The 16,446-nt window shown below is 42.5% G+C and overlaps 1 pseudogene; it reads left to right on the forward strand.

The window, feature by feature from the left end:
* The first annotated feature begins 1,222 nt into the window (after positions 1 to 1,222).
* Positions 1,223 to 4,377, forward strand: LOC138443258 (exocyst complex component 6B pseudogene; annotated as a pseudogene).
* Positions 4,378 to 16,446: the final 12,069 nt, after the last annotated feature.

Here is a 16,446-nt window from a genome sequence, read left to right on the forward strand (position 1 = left end):
ACACGGTCTATCCAAGACCTGAGAGCTGTGACATGCCGAGGGGGCTTTAATGTCCGTCATTCCAAATCTTTGTTGTGACGAGACAAAAACCGAGGCGCGTACACTCGCGTGACACTTCCATTCTCCCTCCTGCCACCCCCATGCTATTTAGTGCTGCCACAAAGTAGAAACACATGAACAAACCCCAGTCTGACTTCTCGTAAGCACTTTGAGCTGTTGAATGGGGCTTAGGGCCAAGAGGTGTTGCTGCCCTCCCCAGCTTGATCACAGGGTTATTGAACTGCCTGTACTTGTTTCCCATGGAACCCCAGCATTCTCCCCAGAAGCTGAGCCAGGGTTAGCAGCTGGGTATAGATTTCCTAAATCTTGGTCTGAAGCAGCTTCTTGAGGCTGGCAGCTTTCCTGGGCTTCTCTCTGGGAGGTGATCTTTGGTTTGCTGGGGCCTGATGTCTCTCCCAAGTTGTAGGATGGGAGCAGGTTTACTCTGGTGTCAGGTCAAAAGTGGGGGCTCTTTGCTTATTAGGCTTCCTATCATGGAATGATTGGAGTTCTTTATATAATCGTGGGGAAAAGCATTACTGATTCTGACAGAGAGATTGAGGATTGGATTTTAATATGGGGTTTGCTGCTGCTGCTGCTAAGTCGCTTCACTCGTGTCCAACTCTGTGCAACCCCATAGACGGCAGCCCACCAGGCTCCCCCATCCCTAGGATTCTCCAGGCAAGAACACTGGAGTGGGTTGCCATTTCTTTCTCCAATGCATGAAAGTGAAAAGTGAAAGTGAAGTCGCTCAGTCATGTCTGACTCCTTGCGACCCCATGGACTGCAGCCTACCCGGCTCCTCCATCCATGGGATTTGCCAGGCTAGAGTACTGGAGTGGGTTGCCATTGTCTTCTGCAATATGGGGTTTACGTCCATGTAAATGTTGAAGTTCCCTGAGACAAACCAGCTCTCTGGCTGCCTGGCCTAAGCAGCCCCTAGAGAGAGGCTTTGCTCCTTTTCCCAGCTTTCCAGTGTTGGTGGTGTTGCTGCCTTTTTCATCTGTATCTGTTATTGACTATTTGTTTTTAAAGATTCCTTCTTTCATTGTGCACAAGTGCTGAGAGCCTTAAGGCCCCATTTTTGCTGTGTATATATCCTGACTTGGGGCTTTTATTCAGCAAACTGTTCATTCTTCTGTCAGACAATGTCATATTCAACTCTGTTCATGTTAAAGCACTGTGAAGCCAAAAAAAAAAAAAGAGAGAGAGAGAGAGACCTGGAGCACCCACATGGCCCGCATCCAGCCCACACTCAGGTCTGTGGATGATTGTAAACAACATGCACCGTTCATGGAGAAGCTTGAAACTCACATCTGCAATCATGACCGAGAAATTGTGCAACTTTCATTTATTAGGGCTTTGTGGACTCTATAATAGAACTGCTGAAAGTGAGAAGCCCAGGAACTCAAACATCAAGTGACAGATACTAATAGAAAACTACAACATGAGGGAAAGGAATTGGTAATAGCAATAGAAGAGCTGAAGCAGTGTCAACTACAACAGAGAAATATTTCTGCCACTGCTGATAAATTAATTTTGTGTCTTCTAGTCCTGGAGATGTATAGCAAACTGAGGGACCAGATGAAAACTAAACGGCATTATCCTGAACTGAAAACTCTGGAATATAGGTAGAACATACCTGTCTGCCTCAAGTAAGCCACTATGGATTCTGCAAGGTGAGGGTAGACAATATCCCCAGGCTTCTAGAAGAAACTAAGGATGTGTCTATGTTTGATCTCAAAGACTTTCTAGAGAGTATTCGCAACCTTCAGACAAAACTGGAGAGACTGCTGCGAAGCAAGCTCAACAAAAAAGAAACCTGGATAACATTATCTTGCAACAACCCAGAATACAAAAATCTAAGAAAGAAGCATATACAATTTTTGGATACAGAGATAGAAAGCACTAGCCCCAAGTCTGAACAGGATTCAGGAATTCTGGATGTTAAAGATGAGGAAGATGATGAAGGGACCCAAGATTTGGTTGATTTCTCTCCTGTTTATCAGTGCCTACACATATTCTGTCCTGGGGGCCTGGGAAACATTTGAGAACTACTACTGAAAACAGAGGCAAAAACAGGCTTGTTTGGTGCTCCAGCCTCTGTCTAACACGCATAAAACTTTAGATGGCTACAGGAAATATTTCAATCAAATTGTCGGCTTTTTCTTTTGTGAAGATCACATTTTACATACAATGCAGGACTTGGTAAATAGAGCCCACATTGGTGAACTGTGGGAAATGGCACTTTCAAAAACCATCGCAGCACTCCGTACTCACTCATCCTACTGCTCTGATCCAAACCTCATGTTAGATTTCAAGAACCTCACTATGCTTTTTGTTGACACTTCAGGTGTATGGTTTTCCTGTAAATCAGTTTTTTGACATTCTGCCAGAAATCAGAGACCAGTATAGTTAAACTTTGCTAAAGAAGCGGTCGGACATTTTCAGAAACATACTTGATTCTGACAACTACAGTCCTGAGATGTATAAAAAGATGGTAGGACAATTCCCATTCCAAGATACAGAGCTGGAAAAGCAACCATTTCCAAAAGTTTCCATTTTTTGAATTTCTGCCAAGAGCATACAACCAAATTAAAGAATTTATCTACGCCTGTCTGAAGTTTTCAGATCTTCATCTGAGCTCAGCTGAAGTTGATGACATGATTTGTAAATCTATAGACCCGTTGCTGACTAGGACTCTAAGCAACTCTCTGCAGAATGTCATTAAAAGGAAGAATATTGGATTTACTGAGCTTGTCCAGATTATTATCAATACAACACACCTGGAGAAATCCTGTAAGTACTTGAAAGAATTTGTCATCAATATCACTAATGTGCTTCCAGGGACAGTTCATGCTACCAAGCTGTATGGCACCGTGACTTGTAAGGTTGCCAGACATGCAGCTGAAGAAGAGATTTATACCAACTGAAACCAGGAAATTGACCAGTTTCTACAGCTGGCTGGCTATGACTGGATGACAGGAGATTTGGGCAGCAAAGCAAGTGATTACCTAGTAGACCTCACTGCCTTTCTATATAGCACCTTTGCTATGCCCACACACCTTCCTGGAAAGGTGGCCCAGACTGCATGTATGTCAGCTTGCAAGCATTTAGCCACTTCTTTGATGCAACTTTTGCTGGAAGCTAAAGTACGGCAGCTCATCTTGGAAGCATTACAGCAGGTCAACTTGGATGTCAGAGAATGTGGACAGTTGGCCAGATCTGGCCCAGTGTCTGGGTTCCAGGAGGACACGCTGCAGCTGGCCTTCATCGACTTGAGAAAAGATCCTGGAGAATGACGTCCCACAAGGAGGCTTCTTTTTTCTCTTCCTGGTTTCTCCTTCCCACCAAGTTAAGACACTAGCTAATGAGCATTTAGGTGCTTCGAGTTCAAGGAGGCAGAGGATAATGGCTACAGAAGCGGACTTTGCTATCCTCTGCCATTCCAGGTCAACTTCAAACATCCTTGAAAATACTGTAGAAACTTCCTGATCCATATCTAGAGGCTCAGAAATGAGAATGCAACTTCCTGACATTTCTATTCAGAGAAGAATTATTTTGTGTTGAATCTTCATTCTAGTCAGAGTGGGCATGCTTCTTTCTTTATTCCTCTGTGTGTTCTTTCTCAAGGAGAGATAGCGATCATTTCAGTTACTCTTTAGGAGTCTTAGCCTAGACCAAGTTTCCTCTGACATCCACTTACTGTGATGTCAGATTCAGGAAGTATTTAACTTGACCCATTAAGTGACTGGACACTTTGCTATCATGTCAGATATGGATGGTGGTAAGGATGAACTGACAGTTCTTTCTCATTATACTTACCTAGAAATGCTGCCTATTCCCTGAGTACAGGCAAGCACTGCAGAGATTCCCTATCAGCCAGAAACTCAACTGTGCAAATTTGCATCAACTAATGCATTTGATAAATACAGTATAGTATATTTAAGTATGCTTATACAGTGAAGAATACAGTTTACCAGTCAAAAATCAATGAACTAGGTTTACATGGATCAACGTGAATAGATCTTGAAACCATGTATTTTTTCCCCCTGGGGTATAGTTGCTTTACAATTGTGTGTTAATTTCTGCTGTACAACAAAGTGAATCAGCTATATGTGTGCATATGTCCCCTCCCTTTTGGACTTCCCTCCTGCCACCACCCCCATCCCATCCAGGTAGATCACCACAGAGCTCTAAGCTGAGCTCCCACTGTACAGCAGGTTCCCACTAGCTATCTGTGAAAACAAAATTTTGAATGAAAAAAGTGAGTTACAGAATGTTGTATGCAACGTCATATATGTAAAATAAAACACAAAATATTACCATAAAAAAGTATGATAAGTATGCATGAACAGAGTCACAGATTAACAGGAAATAATATAAAGTCCAGGAATAGACCCAAAATACATACATGAACACTTAATATATGATAAAGGTGAATTTAAAACTATTGGGGAAAGATAGATTATCACAAAAAGGTGCTAGAGCAGCTAGAAAAAAAGGTAATTACACCAACATCTCATATTTTACACCAAAAAAAATCCTGTAGTGGTCAAAGATTATAATATAAACAACAAAACCACAGAAGTATTAGAAGAAACCAGATTATAATCTTTAATAATCTTCACATGTGGAATCTGTCCTAAGCATAAAAAAAGAGAAAAAAGATCAGATGAAAGGTAATGATAAATTCTATTATTTTCAAATAAAAAATAGATCCATGGGGAAAAACAAGCAAAGTAAAAACCAACATTCAGAAAAATATTTGCAGCTTAAGTCACCGACAATGGCTAATTTATCCCACACATGAAGATCTCCTATTAAATCCATGTGAAAAGACCAATAACTCAATAGAAATTTGAGCAAAAGGTGTACAGATAGTCCACAGAAAAGGGAATACCACAGGCTCTTCAGTTCAGTTTTGTTCAGTCGCTCGGTCATGTCCTACTCTGATCCCAAGGACTGCAGCACGCCAGGCCTCCCTACCCATCACCAAATCCTAGAGTTTACCCATATTCATGTCATTTGAGACGGTGATGCCATCCAACCATCTCATCCTCTGTCTTAGACCTATGAAAACATGTTCATCCTCACTTTATGAAAAAATGGCAATTTATACCTGGATATATATATTTTTTGGATCTTATTTTTTACATATTAGATTAGCAAAGATGAATGCATTTAGTGACATTTTCTTAGCACAGTCTGGGAAAACAGTGGTAGTATAAATTGACACAAACTTTGTGAAGAGTACTTTGACAGTACAAAATCTACCAAAGTCCATATGCGTATATTTATTGACCAAGCAAGTCTACCACACTTTTACATTATGATATAGTCATTCACACTTGTACAGAATTTCATATACGTTGAAGGTTGTTTATTATAGGAACACTGTAATGCAAAGGTTGAAAACAACCTAAAAGTACATCATCACGGGCTGGTTAAAATAAATGACACACTGAGGCAATGAAATATTAGGACAGTCAAAGAGAAGAATAAAAGGAGAAGGCTCCCCATGTATTGAGATGGGATGACTGCTGAGATAGATCGGTTACTGGGTATGGATAGATAGACATAAAATTATTTACATATGCACATGTGTTATTGATTGCATATGTATCAAGTATCTCCGGAAGAGAACACAATGAGCTGGGAATATTAATTGACTTTGAAAATGGAAACTGGACTGTTTCATGGAAACTTCTGAATTTCTAAGCATTTGAACACACTATCCTAAAAATTAAATAGAACTACATTAAATTTCTAAAGTTGAGTAGGTTGTTACAATCACAGAAAACAGCTTGGGTCTTAATGAGTTAGTCCCAAGAAAAATAAAGGAAATAGCTTAGCAAAAGGTCAGTAACCAGGACCTATTGTTCCCCAAAGCTCTCAACTGTCAGGCAGTCTGAATTATCTACTCCCCATACCAACCATCAGTTCAGTTCAGGTCACTCAGTCGTGTCTTTGCGACCCCATGAACTGCAGCACAGCAGGCCTCCCTGTCTATCACTAACTCCCGGAGTTCACTCAAACTCATGTCCATTGAGTCGGTGATGTCATCCAACCATCTCATCCTCTGTCGTCCCCTTCTCTTCCAGCCCCCAATCCCTCCCAGCATCAGAGTCTTTTCCAATGAGTCAACTCTGTGCATGAGGTGGCCAAAGTACTGGAGTTTCAGCTTTAACATCAGTCCTTCCAAAGAACACCCAGGACTGATCTCCTTTAGAATGGACTGGTCGGATCTCCTTGCAGTCCAAGGGACTCTCAAGAGTCTTCTCCAACACCACATAGCATAAATTCTTTGGCTCACAGCTTTCTTCACAGTCCAACTCTCACATCCATACATGACCACTGGAAAAACCATAGCCTTGACTAGACGAACCTTTGTTGGCAAAGTAATGTCTCTGCTTTTGAGTATGCTATCTAGGTTGGTCATAATTTTTCTTCCAAGGACTAAGCGTCTTTCAATTTGACTGCAATCACCATCTGCAGTGATTTTGAAGCCCAAAAATATAAAGTCTGACACTGTTTCCACTGTTTCCCCATCTATATTTCCCATGAAGTGATGGGACCAGATGCCATGATCTTCATTTTCTGAATATTGAGCTTTAAGCCAACTTTTTCACTCTCCTCTTTCACTTTCATCAAGAGGCTTTTTAGTTCCTCTTCACTTTCTGCCGTAAGGGTGGTGTCATCTGCATATCTGAGGTTATCGATATTTCTCCCAGCAATCTTGATTCCAGCTTGTGCCTCTTCCAGCCCAGTGTTTCTCATTATGTACTCTGCATAGAAGTTAAATAAGCAGGGTAACAATATCCAGCCTTGACATACTCCTTTTCCTATTTGGAACCAGTCTGTTTTTCCATGCCCAGTTCTAACTTTTGCTTCCTGACCTGCACATAGATTTCTCAAGAGGCAGGTCAGGTGGTCTGGTATTCCCATCTCTTTCAGAATTTTCCACAGTTTATTGTGATCCACACAGTCAAAGATTTTTGGCATAGTCAATAAAGCAGAAATAGATGTTTTTCTGGAACCCTCTTGCTATTTCCATGATCCAGCAGATGTTAGCAATTTGATCTCTGGTTCCTCTGCCTTTTCTAAATCCAGCTTGAACATCTCGAAGTTCATGGTTCACGTATTGCTGAAGCCTGGCTTGGAGAATTTTGAGCATTACTTTACTAGCTTGTGAGATGAGTGCAATTGTGTGGTAGTATGAGCATTCTTTGGCATTGCCTTTCTTTGGAATTGGAATGAAAACTGACCTTTTCCAGTCCTGTGGCCACTGCTGAGTTTTCCAAATTTGCAGGCACACTGAGTGCAGCACTTTCACAGCATCATCTTTCAGGATTTGAAATAGCTCAACTGGAATTCCATCACCTCCACTAGCTTTGTTCGTAGTGATGCTTTCTAACGTTCACTTGACTTCACATTCCAGGATGTCTGGCTCTAGGTGAGTGATCACACCATCGTGATTATCTTGGTCATGAAGACCTTTTTTGTACAGTTCTTCTGTGTATTCTTGCCACCTCTTCTTAATATCTTCTGCTTCTGTTAGGTCCATACCTTTTCTGTCCTTTATCAAGCCCATCTTTGCATGAAATGTTCCCTTGGTATCTCTAATTTTCTTGAAGAGATCTTGAGTCTTTCCCATTCTGTTGTTTTCCTCTATTTCTTTGTATTGATCGCTGAGGAAGGCTTTCTTATCTCTCCTTGCTATTCTTTGGAACTCTGCATTTAGATGCTCATATCTTTCCTTTTCTCCTTTGCTTTTCACTTCTCTTCTTTCACAGCTATTTGTAAGGCCTCCCCAGACAGCCATTTTGCTTTTTTGCCTTTCTTTTCCATGGCAATGGTCTTGATTCCTGTCTTCTGTACAGTGTCACAAACCTCTGTCCATAGTTTTCAGGCACTCTATCAGGTCTAATCCCTTAAATCTATTTCTCACTTCCACTGTATAATCATAAGGGATTTGATTTAGGTCATACCTAAATGGTCTATTGTTTTTCCCTACTTTCTTCAATTTAAGTCTGAATTTGGCAATAAGGAGTACATGATCTGAGCCACAGTCAGCTCCCAGTCTTTTTTTGCTGCCTGTATAGAGCTTCTCCATCTTTGGCTGCAAAGAATATAGTCAATCTGATTTTGGTGTTGACCATCTGGTGATGTCCGTGTGTAGAGTCTTCTCTTGTGTTGTTGGAAGAGGGTGTTTGCTATGACCAGTGCATTTTCTTGGCAAAACTCTATTAGCCTTTGCCCTGCTTCATTCCATATTCCAAGGCCAAATTTGCCTGTTACTCCAGGTGTTTCTTGACTTCCTACTTTTGCATTCCAGTCCCCTATAATGAAAAGGACATCTTTTTTGGGTGTTACTTCTAAAAGGTCTTGTAGGTCTTCATAGAACCGTTCAACTTCAGCTTCTTCAGCATTACTGGTTGGGGCATAGTCTTGGATTGCTGTGATATTGAATGGTTTGCCTTGGAAACGGATAGAGATCCTTCTGTCATTTTTGAGATTGCATCCAAGTACTGCATTTTGGACTCTTTTGTTGACGATGATGGCTACTCCGTTTCTTCTAAGGGATTCCTGCCCGCAGTAGTAGATATAATGGTCATCTGAGTTAAATTCACCCATTCCAGTCCATTTTAGTTCGCTGATTCCTAGAATGTTGATGTTCACTCTTGCCAACTCCTGTTTGACCACTTCCAATTTGCTTTGATTCATGGACCTAACATTCCAGGTTCCTATGCAATATTGCTCTTTACAGCATCAGACCTTGCTTCAATCACCAGTCACATCCACAGCTGGGTATTGTTTTTGCTTTGGCCCCATCCCTTCATTCTTTCTAGAGTTATTTCTCCACTGATCTCCACTAGCATATTGGGGACCTACCGACCTGGGGAGTTCCTCTTTCAGTACCCTATCATTTTGCCTTTTCATACTGTTCATGGGGTTCTCAAGGCAAGAATACTGAAGTGGTTTGCCATTCCCTTCTCCAGTGGACCACATTCTGTCAGACCTCTCCACCATGACCCACCCGTCTTGGGTGGCCCCACACGGTATGGCTTAGTTTCACTGAGTTAAGACAAGGCCGTGGTCCTAGTGTGATTAGATTGACTAGTTTTCTGTGATTATTGTTTCAGTGTGTCTGCCCTCTGATGCTTCTCACAACACCTACTGTCTTATGGGTTTCTCTTACCTTGGATGTGGGGTATCTCTTCACGGCTGCTCCAGCAAAGCGCAGCCGCTGCTCCTTACCTTGGACAAGGCGTATCTCCTCACAGCCGCCCCTCCTGACCTTGAACGTGGAGTAGCTCCTCTCAGCCCTCCTGCGCCCGCACAGCCACTGCTCCTTGGGCATGGGGTAGCTCCTGCCAGCCACTGCCCCTGACCTTGGACGTGGGGTAGCTCCTCTCAGCCACCACCCCTGACCTTGGGCGAGGGGTGCTCCCCTTGGCCATGCTGTGCGGTCCATCGCCACTGGTGCACTTAGGGCTTCATATATAATATAAAGCAGTGTTAATTATATTTATATTATACATTAGGGCTTCCCTGATAGCTCAGTGAACAGGAGACCTGAGTTGACCCCTGGATTGGGAAGATCTCCTGGAGAAGGGCAAGGCAACCCACTCCAGTATTCTTGCCTAGAGAATCCCATGGGCAGAGGAGCCTGGTGGGCTACAGCCATGGGGTCTCAAAGGGTCAGACATGACTGAGTGACTGTCACACTAACCATGTCACAGAACACTAACCAATGCCAGAACTTCCCCAATGGTTCAAACGGCACAATCGGGCCTCAAACTGCCCTCACTTTCATCTCCTTGGTGGAAGAGAGAAATGAAAAAGCTACTGCAGTGCACACTGAGACTGACCAATGAATGAATGGTTGGGAAGCTTCCTGTTCTCTAGCTTAACATAAGACACAGTGAAACAAAGTAACGGAGTTCCCAGGATCATTAACTACTGGTTCTAATGTCACCTCCCCTTTAGAGCACAGCCTCTGAGTTCTCTCCCTTGGCTCCACTCTAGTGACTCGATGTCTGACAGCCATCAAGGCAGGGCTGGAGGAGGCAAGGAGATGAGGCCCACGAAGATGGAGTTCCTCTTTACAGATGTCTTTTTTTAAGCTGAAAGCAATACATCTGTTCTTGTTTAAGTGGCAGATGGATTGTTCCTTACAAAGAAAAGTGAACCCATCTGGTCTGGAAGGGAAAAAACAGAGCAACAGTCAAGATCTGGATCTATGCACTTATTGAATAGCGTAGCCATCAGCCATGAATAGTGGGCTAAGTCAGGATGAAAGTGCTGTCCTCCTCTCTGAAGCACTTTATCTGTATTTAACCCATTTATTAACTTTTACAACAAATATAAGATATAGTCTTTTAATTTCATGGCTGCAGTCACCATCTGCAGCGATTTTGGAGCTCAAAAAAATAAAAGTCTCTCACTGTTTCCCCATCTATTTGCCATGAAGTGATGGGACCAGATCTTACTTTTCTGAATGTTGAGCTTTAAGCCAACTTTTTCACTCTCCTCTTTCACTTTCATCAAGAGGCTCTTTAGTTCTTTACTTTCTGCCATAAAGTGAAAAAGTGAAAGTGAAGTCACTTAGCCGGGTCCAACTCTTTGCGACCCAGTGGACATCATGCTCCTCTGTCCATGGGATTTTCTAGGCAAGAGTACTGGAGTGGGTTGCCATTTTCTGCCATAAGGGTGGTGTCATCTGCATATCTGAGGTTATTGATATTTTTCCCGGAAATCTTGATTCCAGCTTGTGCTTCTTCCAGCCCAGCATTTCTCATGATGTACTCTGCATAGAAGTTAAATAAGCAGGGTGACAATATACAGCCTTGATGTACTCCTTTTCCTATTTGGAACCAGTCTGTTGTTCCATGTCCAGTTCTAACTGCTGCTTCCTGACCTGCATATAGGTTTCTCAAGAGGCAGGTCAGGTGGTCTGGTATTCCCATCTCTCTCAGAATTTTCCAAGGTTTATTGTGATCCACACAGTCAAAGGCTTTGGCATAGTCAATAAAGCAGAAATAGATGTTTTTCTGGAACTCTCTTGCTTTTTCCATGATGTTGGCAATTTGATCTCTGGTTCCTCTGCCTTTTCTAAAACCAGCTTGAACATCTAGAAGTTCACAGTTCACGTATTGCTGAAGCCTGGCTTGGAGAATTTTGAGCATTACTTTACTAGCTTGTGAAAAGAGTGCAATTGTGCGGTACTTTGAGCATTCTTTGGCATTGCCTTTCTTTGGGATTGGAATGAAAACTGACCTTTTCCAGTCCTGTGGCCACTGCTGAGTTTTTCAAATTTGCTGACGTATAGAGTGTAGCATTTTCACAGCATCATCTTTCAGGATTTGAAATAGCTCAAGTGGAGTTACATCACCTCTACTAGCTTTGTTTGTAGTGATGCTTCCTAAAGCCCACTTGACTTCACATTCCAGGATTCTGGCTCCAGGTGAGTGATCACACCATCATGATTAACTGGGTCGAGAAGATCTTTTTTGTACAGTTCTGTGTATTCTTGTCACCTCTTCTTAATATCTTCTACTTCTGTCAGTGTCCAAAATCACTGCAGATGGTGATTGCAGCCGTGAAATTAAAAGATGCTTACTCCTTGGAAGGAAAGTTATGACCAATCTAGACAGCGTATTAAAAAGCAGAGACATTACTTTGTCAACAAAGGTCCGTCTAGTCAAGGCTATGGTTTTTCCAGTAGTCATGTAGGGGTGTGAGAGTTGAACTATAAAGAAAGCTGAATGCAGAAGAACTGATGCTTTTGAACTGTGATGTTGGAGAAGACTCTTGAGAGTCCCTTGGACTTCAAGGAGATCCAACCAGTCCATCCTAAAGGAGATCAGTCCTGGGTTCATTGAAAGACTGATGCTGAAGCTGAAACTCCAATACTTTGGTTACCTGATTTGAAGAGCTGACTCATTGGAAAAGACCCTGATGCTGGGAAAGATTGAGGGCAGGAGGAGAAGAGGACGACAGAGGATGAGATGGTTAGATAGCATCAATGGACATGAATTTGAGCAAACTCTGGGAGATAGTTTAGCAGAGAGGAGCCTGCTATAGTTCATGGTGTCACAGAGTCAGACACAACTTAGTAACTGAACACCACCAATTTGTCTCTATAGGCCACTATCTCATCAAAATGTATGGCATTCTATTTCATGGTATTAATAATTTTCCTGGGTCCAGAAGATCCGCTGGAGAAGGGATAGCCTACCCACTCCAGGATTCTTGGATTTCCCTGGTGGCTCAGATGGTGAAGAATCTGCCTGCGATATGGGAGGCCTGGGTTTCATCCCTGGATTGGGAAGATCTCCTGGAGAATGGAACAGCTACCCATTCCAATATTCTGGCAGGGGGAATTCCATGGACTGTATAGTCCATAGGATCGCAGAGTATGACACGACTTCGCGATTTTCACTTTTACAGTATGATCTAAGCATTGCTTATTTAACTTATATGCAGAGTACATCATGAGAAATGCTAGACTGGAAGAAACACAAGCTGGAATCAAGATTGCTGGGAGAAATATCCATAACCTCAGATATGCAGATGACACCACCCTTATGGCAGAAAGTGAAGAGGAACTAAAAAGCCTCTTGATGAAAGTGAAAGAGGAGAGTCAAGTTAAAGCTCAAAATTCAGAAAACGAAGATCATGGCATCTGGTCCCATCACTTAATGGGAAATAGATGGGGAAACAGTGGAAAGTGTCAGACTTTATTTTTTTGGGCTCCAAAATCACTGCAGATGGTGACTACAGCCATGAAATTAAAAGACGCTTACTCCTTGGAAGAAAAGGGACTTCTTTGGAAGGAATGATGCTAAAGCTGAAACTCCAGTACTTTGGCCATCTCATGTGAAGAGCTGACTCATTGGAAAAGACTCTGATGCTGGGAGGGATTGGGGGCAGGAGGAGAAGGGGACGACAGAGGATGAGATGGCTGGATGGCATCACTGACTCGATGGATGTGGGTCTGGGTGAACTCCGGGAGTTGGTGATGGACAGGGAGGCCTGGCATACTGCGATTCATGGGGTTGCAAAGAGTCGGACACGACTGAGCGACTGAAGTTTACTGAACTGAACTGAAGCATTGCAAAAATAATGTGTTAGAACTAGGCCTTTATGAAACTCATATGTGAATATCCTATATTTGTCTCCTTTAGTCAGTGTTTCATACATTGCTGAACAACCTTTTTGTTCTAAATATACACACACACACAAACATAACTACATGTGTCCGAAAGCTTTGTGACAGTAATTTTCCTAAAACAAATGTGATTCCCACTTATAGGGTCCCTCTCTTTTTTCTTTTTGGAAATTTATTTTTTTATTGGCCACATAGCAAGGTTTGCAGGATCTTACTTCACTGACCAGAAATCAAAGCTGTGCCCCTTGCAGTGGAAGCACAGAGTCCTAAGCACTGGAGTGCCAGGGAAGTCCCTCTCACTTTCTTCTTCCCTCTAAGTCAAAGCAGCGTTTCATTTAACGTAGATAACATCTAGCACAAGCAAAGAAAGCAAATAAAATCAAAGCAAAACAAAAGTCTAAAGCAAACCTCAGGACAAAATTTCCGTCCCAAAGACTGGAAACATGAGCTAGACAGCAGCATAGTGGAGTTAGGACATGGATTCCCTGACTCCCAGTCAGGAGTTACTCATACCAGGCAAAGAAGACTAAAAATAGGGCCAGTTCACCATGTCACTTCTTGTTTTTACTTAGAAACTGTCATGATTTTCTCTGTACTAAAGACCTCTCCAAAGATTCTCCACCTTGAGAAAACAGACAGATCCATTAAGAAGTCACATTATGGAGCCTAAAAATGACCAAGACTTGGAGCCAGACAGCGTGATAGTCTGAAAACTCCGTTAACTACCAGCTCTTGATCTTGGCTAATGACTTACGTCTCCAGCTTCAGTTTCCCAGAACTCTTATTGGACACAATAAGACCATTCAGACACAGGGGACCACTGGAGATAATGAAGGAAGTGTCTGACACAGTAGGTGATAAAAAATGAAACCTACTAGTAGCAGCATATGATTGATTCCACTGATTTCCCTTTTTTCATTCCTCAAATCTTTGCATGTGGAAGGAAATTCTCTAGCATTTAACATGACTGTAAGTATCTGCTAACTTAAAAAATGACTATCAACTAATTCAAACACACACAAGACCACGGAAAATAAAATAACCATCATCCATGTGTATCCCCATTAAATTTAGTGTCATCTCATACTTCGTAACTATATAAATGGCATCAGACTGTCCATATTATTCTACAGTTTACTGTACCCTCCTCAACACTAGGGTTTGGGGAGGTACCTATGTTGACATTCGTAGCTCTGTTATTTTAAATGTGCTATAGTATTCAACTGTATGAACCTCCCATCACATATTGCTGTGCTCTACTGAGGGACATTTAGATTATTTCCAATATGTATACATTTTTTACTATTCAAAGACTCTTACAACAGACATCTTTCTCACATGCGCATCTTTGGGTACCTGCGGGAACTTCTCTGGGGTACAAATATAGAAGAGGGATTGCTCGGTTCACACGATATGCACACTTACAACAACAGTATTGACTGCCAAATAGTATCCCAAGTCATCACAGAATTTTGTTATTGCCACTTATGGGGTTTTGTTTGTTCATTCTTTATTGAGCTTTATTTTATATAGCATAACATTTATCCATTTAAGGTGTACAATTCAGGTTTTTAGTATAGTTGCAAAATTGTACAACCATCACCCCCAACATAACTCTAGATTCATGTGACAGTGTTTTCATTTATAAATATACTTAAAACAACTGTAAAGCTGGTAATGTGTCTCAGTCAACGTAACTGTGGAAATCCCCTGGGAGAAGCTCGTTTGTAGAGATTTCCTTGTTTGAAACCTGTTTTTTGGAGGAGGTAACTGGAAGGCTGGAAGGAATATTTTCAATTAGATTACGAAACTGCTTAAAGGCAGGTTCTTGTTATTTGTTTAAAAAAAAAAAAAGCATTCCTATTTATTCACCTCAGAGTAAAATGACTCAGAACTGACTCTATTTGGAGAGACAGGAGGCATGATCTACCAAATAAAGGAGCTCTTTTCCTCCATAACTATTCTCACTCCTTTCAGAATGGGAGGGAGGTGTGAACTAGGGCAGAAGATGGAGTAAACCATGAGGAAGCTGGGACACTGGCAAAGAGGAGGGGAAACCGGTGTCTTTTATTTTTCTCCACAGGTTAACTTAGCTTTTCATCAAGTCATTTTTACACTCTTCAGTTATTAATTAATGGCACTTCCAAGTATTGTTTACTCCAACTCATACTTTATGTGTTAATTGACAATGTGGGTTGCCAAGTATGACTTGGAATACAAATTTACATAAGAATATCGTTTTCATCTAGTCACTAAATGTTCTAAATCTGACACATTTCTTTTTCCTTGGAGTCTCCTGAGAAACATCAGTTCCGGGGACAAAAACACTGGTTCTCCTGTATTCACTCCTTTTGGTCACTGCTTTAAAGATGTTGATATTGTTACGGCTTTGCTTCTTCAGGTGCTTGGCAGCTCGCTGAACTTTCCTCCTCCCCTTCAGACCTTCCCACGAGTACAGAGGGCACAGTCGTGTTCAGCGACAGCCCATCAGAAGACAGACCAGGAGCCTAAGACTGTGATGAGGGGGAAAGGCCCAGACTCAAGGCTGACACCTAGGGCAGACATGCTAAAGCTCACCGCACTAGCCACACAGGCCTGGGGTTTAGAAAGGAGTGCACGGGATGAGAGGACCCAGGGAAGTTGTCTCTGTAACAAGCTCCCTCCATCCTTACACCAGGAGGCCTGAAGCCCTGGCAGGAGGTTTGGGCCCACACCAAGGCTCCACTAAGGCTTTAGGGATCTGCAGAAGCGAAGGACCCGGGACGGAAGTGGAAAACAGCCCTGACCTGCACTGGAAGATTAAGTCCAGCAAGCAACCCTGAACTCAGGGCAAAAATCCAGTCAGGACGGGAAGCTGAATAGCAGATGAGCACTCCTCTCAGGGGAAACAGTCCAAGCAGCTTCAAGCAGCCTGTATTCCCAGACAAGGCAAAATGATCCCGCCAACCCCTAGAAGACAGCTGAGTTAAAGGGGTTACCCTGCTCCAATGCAAATATATGCAACACTTAACGTACCCCTTCTGAGCCTGAGGAGCAACAAAACACGACTGAAGGCCTCCCCTCCAGCGCCATTCCCAACTGGCTCCACAGTCTGTGGTCCAACCTCCTTGTTCGTCATGGGCCCTGCCCCCAGCCTCCTCCACACCCACACCTGTAATCTACACACCGGCTGATTAGGACAGGCTTCTCAAAGCTCAGAGCCTGGAAGGGAACAGAACTGCACACGGAAA

The sequence above is a fragment of the Ovis canadensis genome, chromosome 7, assembly GCF_042477335.2.
Source record: "Ovis canadensis isolate MfBH-ARS-UI-01 breed Bighorn chromosome 7, ARS-UI_OviCan_v2, whole genome shotgun sequence".
NCBI classification, from domain to species: Eukaryota; Metazoa; Chordata; class Mammalia; order Artiodactyla; family Bovidae; genus Ovis; species Ovis canadensis.